The 15394-nt window shown below is 36.8% G+C and overlaps 1 protein-coding gene across 1 annotated transcript in view; it reads left to right on the top strand.

The window, feature by feature from the left end:
• The window catches only part of NBEAL1 (neurobeachin like 1), a 2263075-nt gene that overhangs the window by 1094735 nt on the left and 1152946 nt on the right, over positions 1 to 15394 (top strand). The window lies entirely within an intron of this gene.

Here is a 15394-nt window from a genome sequence, read left to right on the forward strand (position 1 = left end):
CCAGGTCCTTCTCTATTTCTGCTGCTTTCCAAGCCAGGGCACCTATTGATGGTATTTATGCAGCCGCAACATGGGCTACCCCTCATACCTTCATTTCCCATTATAAATTGGATTTAACTTCCAGGGGTAGAGCTTCGTTTGGTTCCACGGTACTCAGGAATATCTTCCAGTGAGCCACCCATTCAAGATGCTAGGGACGCTGTCCCACATGTAATAATGGAGGCGAGATAGGACTACATAACATAAAGAAGTTATGTACTCACCGTAACGTTTCATGTATGTAGTCCAGCTCGCCGAACATTATTACGAACCTACCCACCAGCCCCCTTCCTGGAGGATCTGGATAAAGTATTTTTTCTCTTTCTATAGTGTTTTTTTTGCCACAAGGGCTCCTTTTATTACAGTTTATTCTTCCTATGTTCCTTTTTCATGTCTGATTCTGGTAGACTAGTAGCAAACAAGATCTGGGGAATGTGCACATGCATCATGCAATACCTATTAGCCACGAGCCAATCTGAAGTTTTCAGGCTTTCTAAGTGGCCGAGTCAGAGCTGAGGATTGGCTCTGAACCCACATGTAATAATGTTTGGCGAGATGGACTATATACATGGAACATTATGGTGAGTACATAACTTTTTTTTTTTTTTTTATATCCCTAATGTGATCAACAATTATACCCTTAATTTTACATGTGATTTTCCTCACAAAGAATGCTGGGCAGCTCATACATGTTGCTACATACACCACAGTTTTGGTGTTACAGTTGCACCGTCCAGGACATTGTATGCTCCTACTGTGGCCATAAATAGAAACATAAGGGCCATCATTAATAACCTTGCAGTATCTAAAAATTCCACATTTCTTCATCTCTGTCTGGTTGACTAACCCATTAACTTTCCGTTTATTCCAATAACATCTTCAAATTGTACCCCCTACTGTAATCTATCTATAGTCTTTTCCCTAATATTAGGTTCAAGTCATTTGGAAATATTAAATCCCAAAAAGTATTTAAAATGGTCACAAGTGAAGGTGCCTCGTGGCTGTATTGTGAAGCTTTGTGTGTTATGGGGGGGGGGGGGGTTGGGAGCACGGTGGCTTTTATTTAAAGGTTTTCATTAAAACAGTCTTGTAAAATACGACTTAGGATCAAATGGAATTGACAAGAAACAACTCTATAAAAGATCACCATGAGAAACATTAGTGGGTGCATGCAACACAAAAGCTGGAAATGCATTTAAAAACCAATGGCATATGTAATAAGTGACTGATAGCTTCTTATCATAATGATTACACTGTCCGTATTTTGGAATGTGAGTGGCCTCACAGTTGTAAACAGAGTGTTGAATTATATTAAAAAATGCAGATTGCAAATAGCAATGTTTCAGGAGACCCATTTAAAAGAAGCATGTGAATTTGATAAAGAAAGGATTTCAGGATGCATATTCAGCAGAATATCAATGACAAAGGAAAGGGGATACCACTTGTGTTAATTGCTAGAAGAGCTCCCAGAGTGATAGAAGGAAAAAAAGATGATAGTGGTATGTTTGTGGTAGTAATGGGCTACTGGCAAGGAAGGAGGATTACACTGAAATGTATTTATATTGCACCTAAAGCTGCTGTTACAGAGCTTAAGAAAATCGGCAGGGAAATCTACTTATAAGTGGGGACTGGAACTTGATTTGCCACAGTGAGGATGTGTCTGGGGGACCTAGAAGTGAACATATAATGGAGAAGAGATTTCTGAAGACATTTATAAAATATTTGGTATGAAAGGCATGCATTTAGTAGTCTGACTTTGGAGAGAATTTACATATTCCCCAAGGTACAATAACAGAGATAGACATATACATTTAATTGAAACCTTCAACACACATCCAATAACTATTTCAGATCATGTACCAGTAACAACTAAGAGACAAAAACAGGATAATTAAGTAAAAATGAGACATTGGTACTTCCCCATCTCTGTTAGAGACAAGTTTAAGGAATGAGTAATGGGAATTATTTGAGTTATTTGGGAAGACAGAAATTTCTTCAAAAGAAGTAGCTAGTGAGTGGGATAAAATGAAAATGGAGCTTAAAAATAAGGTCGAAATAAAAGAAAAAGATGGTTACAAAGTAGCAATTATTTAGAGGGTCTGAGAAAAGTTAAAGTACTGCAGAATAAGAGTTGCAGCTGCAGAGTGCTAAAGAGGAAATAAGAGTATCTGGATAATGCACATGAGTTTAGGAAGACTGCTTTTGTGATAGTAACTGCAGAGCACAAAACATTTTAGAACAATGACTTAGGCAACAGAAGGTAGAAAGGGTTGTTGCCATATTTGAGGAGCCTATAACAAGAAAAATAACCAGAGATCCTGTAGGCATTAGCGATGTTTTAGAAATTTTATGAAATTTTGTATAAAGAACATAACATAAATGTGTAAAACAAAGATTGCAAATGGAAATATTTATGGCAGACTTAAGAATGCTAGTGTTAAAGGCAGATGAGGCTCAACAGTTAAGATAGGAGGAGATGAGATAAAAACTATGACACATAGTCAATCTGCATGAAATTCTCCAGGAATAGATGTATTCCTGTGGAAGTTTGGAAGCTAGGAGGGAAGAAAGTGATAAAGATCTGCAAGGTTTTGTTTAACAGTATTTTAAAAGGCGGGGAAACAACCTGTATGAAAGCTGTGGTGGCTATAATACATAAATATAGTAAAGACCCCTCAGACCCAACTTTATAAAGGCCCATTTCAATTTTAAACCATGATTATAAAGTGTTGCATGCATACAAATATTTCAAGCACGGGCATTAAAATCCCTTCTAGCTTGCCAATGTACCATAACACTTGTTCCCGTAATGTGTCCAGGCTCTTCTTAGGCATCTAAACTAGTACTTGCTTTAATGTAATTTGGTAGTCTGTTCCATGCATCACCTACTCCATCAGAGAACTAGTTAGTACACTTCTCATTCCTATAGAATCTTCTGCATAGGTTGGCTGATGATTCTGTAGTACTATTTGATAACCCCAAACATTCTCGGAGGTAGTTGTCTCTAAATGTCCTATATACTTGAATAAGATCTCTTCTTAGATGTCTATGAGACACTGTACAAGTTCAGATAGTTTAGTCTTTCATAATAACTTAAATTTTCACATCCATGGATGCTCTTGGTATATTTCCTCTATACTATTTCCAGTTTGCTCATGCTTGTTTTCTTATAGGGTTTCCATATTGTTATTCCATGCTCAAGTTTGGGTCTAATGTAACTAACAAACAATGACGTCATCATTTTTAATTTCCTAGACACTATAAATCTTTTTATACAACCTATAGTTCTATAACTATCATTAACCAATTGGTTGATATGTTTAGAAAAACTCATAGCTGAATGTACCCATATACTGAGGTCCCTTACAATGAGTCTAGAGTTTCAATTGCTGTGTGCTGTATTGCATATTAAATTATATTAAGGTGTCAATAACAGTTGAACGAATGTCAAAGCTGTTGCCAAATTTGATAGAAATGGATCAGTGTGGTTTTGTGGCGGGAAGGCAAACATTTGATAACATTAATAGATCAGTAATGACCTGGAAGAAAGGAGAATATAAGAAAATACCACTGCTAGTGGGTTTTGATGCAGAGAAAGCATTCGACTGAAAAAGCTGGGATTTTATGAGGACGGCAATGAAAGTATTGGCATTGCCTGATACAATAAGGTTAGTTAGAATATATGAGGGATTGGAGGCGAAAATTAAAGAGGGAAGGTTCATCTCTGATAACTTTTGTCTGTACAGAGGAATCAGCCGGGGGTGCCCTGTTTATCCTTAGTTTGTTATATTTAGAGCCATTGGCAAATAAATTAGGGGATTTAAATTCAATGATATAATTGGTGTGGTAATCAAAAAAGGTTAGATTTATTTGGAGACTATTTAGTACCTGATAAAAACAGAAAAGGACATCTCAGTGTTGTAGAACATTTTGGGCAGTTTCAAGTCTTTGGAGTATAAAATTAATGAAGATAAAGCAAAGTTTATAGCTGTAAACTATGTACCCACACATGAATCAGTTCAACAATACCCATATTTATGGAGACACTATAAAATTAAGTATTTAGGAATATGGATTAAAAAAGGATTCTCTTATGGCAGTGAATAGACTAGGATATGTGGGAAGAGAATAAACAAATGATCATACCAAAACCGAGAAAATGGAAGCTCTTGTTTTTGGATATGGATATCAAGAAACGAGCAGTGAAAATGTCTTTAGTCCCTTTAGTTTTATGTACAGGTCAGGCATGTTTTTATCAACCAGAGAATAAGTTGTGGACTGTAATTAATACAGTTGAATGATTTTATCTGGGAGGGGAAAAGGGCAAGGGTTAAGTGGGATAAGTTGATTTCTTCCAATAGAACAAGGTAGTTTAGAATTACCTGAATTGAAGGGATATTTTTCAGATGCACAGTTAAAGCTCATATACATAACACAAGCAGAAAGCTATAATTCAATGTGGAAAGGGATGATGATGATGGTAATGATGAAAACAGGGCGAAATTCAAAACACAAGAATAGTGGGATGTTGGATGCAGATCCTTAAGGAGACTAGCAACAGTCATACAAAATATTGTATTCATGAAGTAGCAAAAAGTATGCCAACAATTAGACCAACATGAGAATGGAAAAACAAGATCTTCACAACAGGAGTGACTGCACTTAGGGGTAGAGATAATAGGCAAAAAGGGGCTAGAATTTTCTGGAGTAAACTGGCAAAGGGACCAAGGTATTGGGAGCAAACAACTTGGGAAAGGTAATAGAATGGAAAGCGACCAAAAGGACATTTGGACAACAGGCTAGAGATTGTCTTCCCTATCAGAGATTGATATCAGAGTACATGCAGAAAATAAGGGATACAGAAATTCTAATAGCAAGACTGGGTCTGGTAGAGTTTTCAGTTGAATCTAGAACACAAGCTGCTGTTAAAGGGATAATTAGTAGAGTATATAAAGTATTGCATGATTACTATAGGAATCAATCATATGAGGTTAGAAAAGACTGGAAAGAGATTAAATATGCAATTTACAAGGAAACAATGGAAGGATAGATACATGGTTCCCAAATATGCAGGAAAGATTAGCAGACTTAGGACTTTTGCTTCAAAGTATTTTTATACTCCAAGCAGACTTGGAACAGTTTTTCCTCAGGTAGGTAGCAAATGCTGGAGGTGTGATTGAGGAGGAGGTAACTGGGGAGGGTCTACTTCAGTTGCTCTAGTTACCTTAACATCGAACTTGAAATTATTGAGATGACAGTACCAGATGTACATAAGACCGATGGTGTGCAAGAACAAAACCCATAATATTGAAGAAACAGTTGCAGATGTTAGACACAGTGATTTAACAACTGTGAATTGTATGATCTTATAGGTTTCGTGCTTGTACACCATTGGTCTCGTGTATGTTTGTTCTTGCCATCTCGATAATTTGAAGTTCAATGCTAGGGTAACTCTAGCAGCTGAAGTAGACCCACTGGAAACGTATGTTTTTGAAGTGTAATGAGTTAGCAGACTTTAAAAATTCCCTATGGAGTACTCTGGCAGAAATACTAGGTAAGCAAATGGATGTAACTAGTCATTTTTTGAGCTAGCATACAGTATCTGAATTGCCTTGACATAGTAAGGCCTTGTTAAGTTCATTTCTGGTGGCTGCCAAAAAAGCAGTTACTAGAATATGGAAATCAAAGTCTAAACAAGCTTTTTAAGTATTGAATATTGTAAAAGAGAAAACTGAAAGTGGGATCTTTAGAAAAGGGTAGGAGCAAATTACATCGAAAAAATGAAATGATGGGAACAATACATGTAGAATAATGTTCTGCAGGAAGTGTGATGTTTAAGGAAAGGCAAGAATTGATCAATTAATTGTAATGTTGGATTGATTATACTAAAGAATGTATTTTATATTTCATGTATGCTACTGGGAATATATTAATATGGTTTGGTTACTTTTATATAAATGTATGTTTTAATTGATAATCCAATAAATGTGTTAAAGAAAAAGTACACTGACTACTTTTAAATAAATGGACTAAGTTGTACACTGTTATATTGATTTCATTAACTTATTTAGGCTGCCAGGGAGGCAATTACTTGTATAACATACTTCCCGAAGTTTAAAATTACTTCCCATTGTACCTTTAAATGTTAATTATATTGTACTTTCTACACTTTAGTCAGCAGACAGTGTTCAGACATCATGATTAATTGTATGCACCTACAACTTCTCTTTTGTAAGCAAAAGCTTTAATTGACTCTGCAGAATCTTTGTAAATTTCACTTAGAAAACACTGTTCTGCCATGTCATAACTAATTGCCTGTACCGTTGGACTTCTTGTCGCCCACTGAAAACCTTTGCTAATGGAAAAATAGCTAATGATTTTACAAATATAGAAAGTAGCATTTCCTTTCCTTTCTTCATTTATCTTATCTTCAAGCCTTTTTGCTTAAAACCCTTACCTGCATCATTTCTACTTCCACCCCCTGATCTCACCTGCTGCTTACCTCCCATGTTTACTAAAACTTAATCCACATTTCTTTTGTTTTTCTCCTTTGTTTCAATTGTCTGTTGGATTTTGCATTTCCTGTGATTACTCTGTATTTGTGAATAAATGCCGTCTTACATTTTATTGATTTTTTTTCAGCTGAGCTGTGCTTGCAAGTGTTCAATTGTGCTCAGTGTACTACCCACAGTGTACTAAAAACTTAAGTTGTCTCTAGCTTAAACCAACAGCATTATTCTAATTATCCACATGTATGTAAAATAGGAAAGTATTATCTTAGTTCTGCATATGTTATGGTCAATACGCTTTTAGATTCTTAACCCCAGTAGCCCAAGAGCTTAGCAATATATTAACTGTATCTTGCTTCTGTCTAGCACTTTTCTTACCTTGTTGTAGTGTAAAGCTGAATTCCATACAGCTCATAAAAAGTATGTTCTTGCTTTGCTATCTCTAACATATAAAGTAGTTACTGATAAGATACCCCCACTTCTCATTTAAAATACTCATGACCAAACACTATACAAAACGGATTTACAATACACCATGCAGTTTGCATAATGGACACTTTAATACAAATATTAGTAAAAACAAAAACTGTTACAGTGAAGTTACTTCAATCTTGTTAGTGTTCTTTTAAACTTTATTGACATAAAGTGGGGTATATGCTTTACAGTCCATCCAGCAATTTAACAATCAAAAAAATTCCAGTCTTTACTCAGCCACTTCTTGCAAAGCCACATTTCACATGCCAGTTCTACATCTAATAGAACTGATGCCTTGTAATTTCCCATTTATTCACTAATTTCACAATGTTGATGGTTTTCTTTATCCTCTCCAACTTCCAGCACCAATGTCTGGCTCATGTTCAAGATTATATTTGGTCTTTTAGTCAGTATGTATGTTTTTTTGTCAGTCAAGCATTTTCCTTTGTAATAATGGAAAGGGGTTCACTAGTAAAGTCTCTATGGGTTTTGTTTACTGCCAGAAGAATGAGACGCAGAGTCCCTTTTTGCTTGCTGGTTCGGCATTTGTTGGATAAATGTTTTTATTTCTTCCTTAGCCAGTTCTGCTACCAAAATTATCTTTGATCCCCGAGGGGAAAAGTATCTAAAGAAAGCTTGAATCTCACTACTGTCTCTCGACATTTCTTGACTGCTGGGATAAACGTGCATCTCTTCTGCCTGGTTTGTAACGTATGATCATTTTCCACAAAAACTCAGCTGCCCAATTTTTTAATACTTTCTGCTTCTGCCACAATTTTGTCAGGGGATAACCATTTCTGCTGGTATGATTGCATCATTACTAATGTAAATATTGGCTGCTTCCTCATAGCAAGATTTGGAGCATATTCAGTGTGCCCTCTTAACTAACAAATCCTACTCTGGAATACCAGTCCACTTGCTTATTTGTAGTTTCATAAAATGAAAGCAGTCTGTTCCTTACGGTTAACCTGGTATAGTAAAAAAAATCAGGTTTTTCTGTGAGTGTTCTGTCTTCTAACTAAACAAGAAGCCTTATGCTAAGCCAGTCTCTCTCTTTTTTCATTTCATCATCTGTTTTTTGCATTTTTATCAGTTTATGTGAATAGAGTTCCATTTTTACAGCCTATTATTTGACTTTAAATGTACCTTCAGTGTCTCACTTATTTTAAAAACCTCTGAGTACATTCATTTTTCTCTAAATTATTAGAAGGCTTCTCCTGTACCAAAGCTGCAACTTGAAGTGCTTTTTTACTGACTGTCTACAGTGTTGTTCTCAGAGTTTTTTATTCTCCTTTGCAGATGATTTCCTCTTTCTCCAGATTTCTTCTATGCTGGCATTTGAGTAGTGTATTTGCAAATCAGTAATTGAATCTTCCCCAGATTAATACCTTTAACTGGCTTGTTTTCACACTGGGAAAGCTCTAATCAACTTATTAGTCAATGTGCAGCTGTCTTGAAACATGAGACAGGACCAACTTATGGCAAAGTTGAATTGATGGGTGTCCAATGTTGAGATTTTTCAATGTCCAGTTTAATGGTAATTGGGATGTTTCATAGCTTTACAAGAGTCTGAGACTGTTTGGTCTATACTTACCAGAGACTGTGACTGGGCCACCCTTGTGTAGCAGCATTACTATGACTGTTTTCCAGGATTTGGGAATGTAATCATTGGAGAAGCCCAGATTAAAGAGGTCAAGTTGAGGATCAAACAGTCCATATTTGATACTGATAATTGCTAACCGCTTTATATTCTGAGATTTGTGACTGAGAGTCCCAGAATAGTGAGACTAAATGTGCAAAAACAGGGAGTTGCATATAGTAAGTATAACATTACTATGTCTCAGAGGTTTTATATATATATATATATATATATATATATATATATATATATATATATATATATATATTTATAAAAGTACTGGTGGTGCGGAGGAGCAGAGAAGCCTGCTATCCTGCAAAAATAACTTTAAAGGAGTAAGTCAATTGTCAGCCTTTGACCTTCTTTATTTTTTCGTTTTTTTTCCCCTTGCAATTCCAGATCTTGGGAGTTACAGTAGGTAGCTCAAGTAATCAGGCAACCTGGTATGTTATCAGGGCCCATGGATGAGGTTCTTATAGTTTTTGAGAGGACTGAACAGACTTGTTCCCTAATAATTATAGTGTGAGGCTATGTGTGTAATAGCTATAATGTAGCTGGAGTAAAATTTGCTCTGTAGTTTTCAGCAAGGATGTTGGCGATTTCCTGTGGATCAGAATGGACAGTGTTATTGTGAACTGGATCCTCATTGCTGTGTGATATTAAATTCCTGATATAGTTCATAGGTACTTGCTATGCTTGTAGTCTTAGGGTCTACTGACAATCCTAGCCAAAATTAACAGTTTCCCCCAAGCACTGTCGAAGCAACTTGCTCAAGGTCGCACAGTAACCAGCTAAGGGAATCGGACTCTAAACCAGAGGAACTATGGCTCACAGGTTTAATTATCTGTGCCAGCTACCGATTCAGATGTAGTTAATTTAGATTTCAGTGGCAGTTTTAATTTCATATTCAGCTTTGAATTTCCTTATGGTTCCTTTAAACACTTTACTGTCTTACCTGTGTTCTTAAGGTAGGCTGAATGAGATGTGTTATATAAACCTTAAATAGTTTATTTTGCTTGTTGTGCATTTTATTTATACAGGCATTCCTCCTCTGGGGGTTGTTTTTTAAATTTATCATTGTATTGTGTGTATGGGGACTGATGTGATATCTAAATGATTCAAAAAATAAAGGAAGCAACTTCTGGTATGGAGTTGGTATAATTAGCAGGTATTTTCATAGCTCAGTATGAAGATTTCTAAAGCTGCAAAAGCCAGTAAAAAAGTTTATATTTACTCTCCCACTATCTTAAGGAAATTTGTGTCTGCTTGATAAACAAAACTAAAACGTACGAAAAAGCTGAATCTTGTACTAAAAAAAACAGTAACAATTCAGACACTGGCAATGTTGAAAACCATCAGAAAATGTCATGATATGGTAGAAAAGATACAATACCCCTCCCTAGAAAGAATAGGTAGATCAAAAGCACTTGGACATTTTGTAAATTAGTGACTGATTTCACTACTACTAGTAACAGAAATAGAAGAAACCCTGACCAAAGACGCAGAATGAGCTGGCAGCTGTCTGATCCTTTGAGACAAAAATGACATTTTACTTAACAGGAAGTCAAATGCAAAGCAATTAACCAGAAGATAGAATTAGAAGACAGATCATGATGAGAAAATTTAAGATTTACAGGGATCCCAGAAAAAAATGGATGGGAATGATTGTAAAGGCTTCCTAAAAAGGTGCATTATTCAGTGCATGAATATTCTCCTGCACAAAATATAGTGTGCACAGCACATTTATTCCAGGCTGAAGATCAAGGAAAATGGGAAGAACATTTCTTAGTTATGGAAGAAGGGTATTGTAATGAAGGTAGGGGACTCTAGAATTTGTTTATAATGAATACTCCAAGGCAGACAAGAGCACAGAAAACTGCATTCATTCCATTTCAAGAAATTCAGAAAATTAATGTCCGGTTCAGATTTTTGTATCATGCCAACATGTTCTACCACCCTAGAGTTAAATCATGCATGGATCCGCAGTAAACATACGAGAGCTTAAAAGAAGTGAAGAGCTTGGAGAGCAGCAGATTGGCAATAGGTTGCAGTAAGCCAAGGGTTATCAGACCCAGTTTCCATCTGTTGAGAGGTTTCCAGTGAAATCCTTCTCATTTTCAGAGATAGTTGTCAGAAAAAAATAAAGAAGTTCAGCAACACTCCCGTAAAGTAAGAGAGCCCATTGCAGCTCGACCTGTAGAGCTTCACTTGGATGGCCATGGTAGTAACAGTCAAGATTTAAAGTTTGACTGTCGACCAACCAATATAAAGTAATTTTAACTAAATTAGAATCTGTGCAAGTATTGGTTGCTAAGAGCAAAGTTGCAATATTCTACATGTCTCTAATCACATTTTGATAAACTGTTTGTCACTGTGTTATGTCAGGTGTTCAGCTTGCTTGGGACTAGGTGGATGGGGAAGCTGCATTACCATAAGAAGTGGATGGAGGGTACTCATGCCTCTACTCTTCCAAGTGTGCTTTAGCTAGGCAGTTTAGATTCATAGATTCATAGATTAGTACTAAGCTAACTGCCCTTGCGAGCCATTTTAAGCTTAGCCAATTGTCCCTTGTGAGACTCAAACCCTGCACTTTGTGCTTGCAAGGCAAACACCTTAACCATTAGGCTACCCTCCCAACCCTTGGTAGCTTTTCTGCAGAAAAAAGTTAATTGCATAATATGTTATCTAAGCACAATGAGAACGATGGGCAGAAGAGGTTATCTTGACAATTCATGTGAATGAGGTGTGCAGATAGACTAAGGGGGAGGAGGTTACCGTAAGGGAGAGTTTTTTGCTAGATAAAAGCATTTGAATGGCTGGAGGGAGTGATTCCCATTGCATGTCAGTCTGACAGATAATAGAGTTGATGAAACACTAAGTTGACAAACACAACCATATAAGGAATTGTGTACTGTGAGGGTTTCCTTGATATATCTGAGACTTGTAAAAAGCGGTATGCAGCACCAGTCAGTCTGAAGTATATTTTGATAATGAGTGCAAGTGGCAATCCTTGAGAGTTAAATGAAGGAATTGAGAGAAAAGCTTAGAGGGAGGAGGTTACCATTGGTGGGAGGGCATATAATATATGAAACCATCTGATTGGGAGGAGGGGGAGAGCTTTCTGATAATCAGCCTGACAGATAATTATGTTTTATCTTTTCCCTGACTATTGCAAGGTTTAATTTCTCCCAAGTCTTTTGGGTTTCTAATAGCATGGCGGTGCGATTCAAGTTCATGAAATTACTGTTTGTCTTTAACCAAAAGCGCTCTTTGCAGCACCCACAGTGTGTCCAGAATAGCCTCCTCCTTTATTTCAAACAGAGTTGCATGTATTGGCAGCATATCTAAGTACGACTGTAAATTCTGTTTTAGGTGGATTGGACACTTTAAATTGGCCCTAGGCATGAATGTGTGAGTGCGTGTTTGTGCCTTCTGTGGAAGGTTGGGCATCGGGCTGGCAACTCAACACCATAAAACTCCACTGCCAGTCATGAGCGGACGGGTGATCCACTGTGGCAACCCCTAACCAGGAAAAGCCAAAAGAAGAAGTGGACCCAATGCGTCAATTATTGGAACTGTCCGATTATCCTTCTTCCATATTCTTATCATATCTACCTACGAATCCTGGTATTTTATGACTTTGTGTCTCTCTGTATGTAATAACTGCATGTAGCAATTTCAATGATCCAGTGCTACTTTTCTCTTCTTTTCAAGGACTACTAGAGCTGGTTTTCTCTCATCTATTTTTCACCTATTGGTAATAGATAATAAAGCATTGTAAACGATGATGAAGTTTGTGGTTCATGTTTCCAGTACTTCTCAGCTACTTCAATATTATAGTGTTTGCACAATCCTTAGTGCAGCAGTCCTGTCACATAATTGTCCCTTATAGTATATAGGTCATCAGCCTTGAGTGTATCCAGGGTTGCCAGACGTCCTTATTTGGGCGGGACTGTCCCGAGATCAGCAGCCTGATCCCAAGTCCCGCCCTGCCAGTTTAAATCCCGGCCAGCAGCCTCCGCTTTGTTTGTTTTTTTTTTTTTTTTTTATTGTCCCGTATACCTGGCATACAGGCCAGTCAAAAATTGCTAAACACGGAGCTTCTTGTGTTCTGCATTAAACACGAGAAGCTCCGTGTTTAGCGATTTTTGATTGGCCCATATGCCAGTATACGGGCCGATCAAAAATCGCTAAACACGGAGCTACTTGTGTTGAATGCGGAACTGCAATGCATTAAACACGAGAAGCTCCATGTTTAGTGCAGAGCTACTGAGTGAGCTCAGTTCTTTAATGTGGAACTCTGTTCCGCATTAAAGACTTTTTTTTTTTTTTTTTGGTCTTCAGTTGCCGTGAGAGACCTACTTTTTTTTTCTTTTGTCCCTACCTGGGGGGCTGGAAATCTGGCAACCCTGAGTGTATCACACCCAAACAAGATGTGCGATTGTTTCCAGTTCTTTATTTTTTTTTATTTTTTTTTTTTTTATAAAGAACCTGATTTGTTGACAAGGGTATTTGTCTCTCTATTTTTTAACAGTCTTCTAAGAGGGACTTCTTGTGATAATTTGTTTTGTAATAATAAGCATCCATAACAGGAAGGTGTGCTCTGTTTTGTTGGTTCTTTCCCATCACTTTTTGAATTGTGAAAATAGTGTGCTGGATTCAAGATTTTATCTCTGGTATGACTGAGCTGCTGCTATTTGGAAAAAGAGGTAAGGTCTAAGGCTGGATATTAGCAATGTGTAAATCGCCACATGACCTAGTTACCTTGTACATTCATTGACTCTATGCATTACCATTCCATTTGGGGCCTTCCAGTAACTACCAGCTCTTTAGTGCTCACTAACCTGTGGTGATGAACTGCACATCCTTAACTAGTTAAGTACAAGGCATACTTGATGAGAAACAGCATGAGTAGAGAGGAGGTTTTGCATGCTTGATGTTTGTAAAGTACATGTAGTAAAGTGGATTCAGCAGAGTAATGCAGCATCCTGCAGCAGTTAACATTTAAGGTCCTTTTAGATTTTTTTACTGCCAATCTCCACCCAGGGTCAGCTTTGCAGTGATAGCAGTTCACGTGCCATCCCTCCCAGGATAGAAGAACTGACCTTCAGCTGCTTGAGCCTCCCCTCCTGGTTGGCAGCTGGATAACTGAACACCAGTCCCTAGCGGCTTAGTCACAAACTAAACCTTGATGCTAGGGGGACAGAGGTGATATATGACAGAATGGTACAACAGTAACTCTATTTTTATGTGATGTAAGTACTGTTTACTGTAATAATTCCAAAGTAAGCCAAGGGTCGTTGATTTATACATCAGAAGTAATTTTATTGTGCACAAACAGCTCCAAATTCCACATAAATCCACATGAATGCACCAATACGTTTTTATCAAAATACTTCATCAGATGAAACACTGGAAATACTAAAACGTCACTATTTATACCATAAATCACTAAACATCATTAACCTAATTAAACCAATTAAAACATCTCAGAATAATTCAAGGCATTTAAAACTGTAAAATACTAAGGTATAACACAAGATACAAAGGTAAAATGCTCGTAAATTAAACTTAGTAAGAATCTTTGACCAAACCATTTATACCACAAAACCAGTTAAATGCCGGGGTTCAAAATAAATGTAGTTGCATAGCATTACTTAAAAACATTTAAAAAACCATCACCAAAAACTATTCAATCTTTAGTAACTTTTTTTAGGACTTGATGGAAAGAAAACCTTCAGAGGGGATGTAGTCATAGTAAGTTAGGGACATATCAATGTGGAAAATTCCCACAATGTTCCTTGATTGCCCAAGGTGATGGAGTTTTGATTGAAGCTAGGGATAGATATGTTCGGGGCACTAGTTACGTTACATATGACTCTAAGAGATTGGTGTATGTTGCAAATTGTAAAAAAAACATGTCCAGCTTTTTGTTTGGGGAAAACTAAGAGGGTGCTAAAGAGAAGGATTTACGAACATAATAGGGACGTACGTAGCAAAAATGTGAACGATGAGTAAGTGCACACTTGATTGCTTCACAGCAACATTTTTATTTTTTGTACTGGAGAAGATTCCCCAAGATGTCAGGGGTGACTTATGGGAAGCCAAGTTTGAATACCGTGAGGTGTACTGGCGGGTTGTATTGGAGGCCAAAAGGCCCGCGGGACTTAATGAACTTGTGTCCTTAATACCAATTTTAAAGCTAAGGGCAGCTAAATTGTAGTGAAGTAACACCGCAGTGTTATAAATGTGGTCCATTCTTTACAATGTACTACAATTTTTGTGGTGGAACTCGGGGGGGGGGGGGGGTTAAGCTACATGGATTTAAAACATATAGATTATGGCTGGATGCAGAAATAAAGTTTTCCTACTACACATTTTATTATAAGATTTTTAAACTCTATTATGCATTTAAAAAAAAAGTCACTAAAGATTGTATAGTTTTCGGTGATGGTTTTTGTTCAAAATGTTTTTAAATGTTTTTAAGTAATCCTATGCAAGTACAATTTTGAACCACAATTTTGAACCACGGCATTTGTTAACTGGTTTTGTGGTATAACTGGTTTGGTCAAAGATTTTTTACTAAGTTTAATTTACAAGCATTTTACCTTTGTATCTTGTACATTATGTCTTAGTATTTTACAGTTTTAAAATGCCTTAAATTATTCTGAGATGTTTTAATTGGTTTAATTAGGTTAATTAATGATGTTTAGTGATTTATGGTATAAATAGG

Source organism: Protopterus annectens, chromosome 6.part1 (assembly GCF_019279795.1).
Source record: "Protopterus annectens isolate FY-2018-M chromosome 6.part1, PAN1.0, whole genome shotgun sequence".
Classification (NCBI taxonomy): Eukaryota; Metazoa; Chordata; order Ceratodontiformes; family Protopteridae; genus Protopterus; species Protopterus annectens.